Source organism: Lonchura striata, chromosome 5, assembly GCF_050655825.1.
Source record: "Lonchura striata isolate lonStrDom1 chromosome 5, ASM5065582v1, whole genome shotgun sequence".
Taxonomy (NCBI): Eukaryota; Metazoa; Chordata; class Aves; order Passeriformes; family Estrildidae; genus Lonchura; species Lonchura striata.
Window position 1 is genome coordinate 37,679,019 of NC_140707.1, and position 2,002 is coordinate 37,681,020.

Below are 2,002 nucleotides of genomic sequence, written 5' to 3' on the forward strand. Positions count from 1 at the left end.
AAGAAATAAATTTTTGGTATATCTTTACAAAAGAAATAATTTTGTTCAATTAGTGAAAACAACTGGAGAGAAAACCCCATACAAATTAAATAGCAATATTAACATTTTAGATTAATTCACTAAAGATTAGTTCATTGTTACTGTTGAACAGGTCAGCTATTTGGGTACTTCTGCTTGCAGTAAATTCGATCATATACAGAATTTAATTTCTGAGAATTTGTTTTGCTATTTGTATTAGACAACACTTCCATTCTCCTCTATAGAAAATTGTATTTAAAGACACCATTTGTCTTTTACTAGCAGCTCCTGTATAAAAGACCAGAACTCTACATAACAAACCTGTCTATCCAATAAGAAATAAGAAAAGTAGAAATTGTATTTTAAACAGGTGTAACTCCTGAACATGCCTAAAGAGCAACATTGGTGTAGGAGTGAGAAGTGCATGTCCACCTGCCATTCCATATGCAGGCATTGGCTGATCTGTTAGCTCTCGCAGTAGTAGCAGGTCATACCCTGGCACTTGCTGACTATCCCAATTAAAAAAAAAAAAAAACCCACTGCTAATAATTCACATGATTCTCCCCAGCAGCCCACAGAGTTTCTCAAATGTCATACCGCTACAATTCTTCCAGAAAGAATTGTATATGAGATGCAGGAAGGGAGAATAGGAAAGAAAACATATGCACAGACTAAAATGAGCACTTTGCTGAGCTGAGCTGCGCAGTGAAAAGTCCTTGTGTCACACTGTTTGTGTATCCTGCAGAGTGACACGTGGCTCTGCCAAGTTGTCCTGCAATGTTGTGTAAAGTGTGAGACCTAAAATCCTAGCATCTAAATGTAAGAAGGAAGTAATCAATTCTGCATCTGAAGAACTCACCCTAAAGCAATTGCATTCCTATTTTCACAAATGCTAGAATCTGTCTTTTTCAATTGCCCTGCTGGTGCAAGAAGTCTTGCATTCATGATAAAAATAAAAGGATTTAGGCCATCTACATGGCCTAAAAGACTGATGATTAATATTCTTAGAGGTTATTCAAGCTTGCCAACTATATATTATCTTATTTAAATGCTTTTCCAGGGATGTTTTCTATAATGAGCTGTAGAGTTTTCCCACTGTACTGTTGATTTTAAATGTGTAAACTGAGCAAATGGCTGAGGAAAAAAAAAAACAAACAGTGCTTTAGAAAATGCCATAGGCCTAGGCCAGAAGGTCAGCAATGTATATGTGAGCCAGAAATGAGTATCATTAGGCAAAAATAAAACTGATGTCAATCTGTGACTGAAGATTTTCCAATAAAGAAAACTCAAGGTATTATGGTACTTTCCTTGACGAATAAATATTGTCACCTTTTAAAGAACTGAGCTACAGAGAAAAGCAGTATGTGTTTAGATTTTTGCTCACAGAGGCTGTGAATTTGTCCCTTATCCAACTGTTGTGTGAAAAAATACATGTGCAGAGTCAGATGTTTCCTTTAACTTTGGTATATCCTAACACACAGAGAATAGCCCAGCTTCCACATTAGGCTCTATAAACTTTTCAACCCCTAAACAAAAAGTTGCTTTTTTCATGGCAGATAGCTATTACAAGGTGAATCTTTGTGTTGCCAAGCTGCTCTCCAGAGAAGCCAAACCTAACTGGCAGGTGACCTGACCTCAGTAGCACTTTTTCACCATTAGAAGTGTCTTCTGATCATCTTCTCTAGTAGTAAAAAATTGTCTATATCTTTTCTGCCACAAAGGGTCAAAACAAGTCAAGTACAACAGTTCTTTCAGTAGTGTCAGGACCATTTCCTGGCAGTACTTTGTACATAACGTTCCCAAGCCAGCAGGTTTAGCTTCCAGTTTCATAGTTCCCTCTACTTAAGGAAAAGATGAACTGCTTGCACAAGGAGTCAGCCCACACACAGAGCCCATCCCAGGAGCATGCCTGGCCTCAGCACAAGCTGCGCAGAAGACTGACACTCACTAATGCCCCCCTCTCATTTTCCCACTCTCTTTGCCT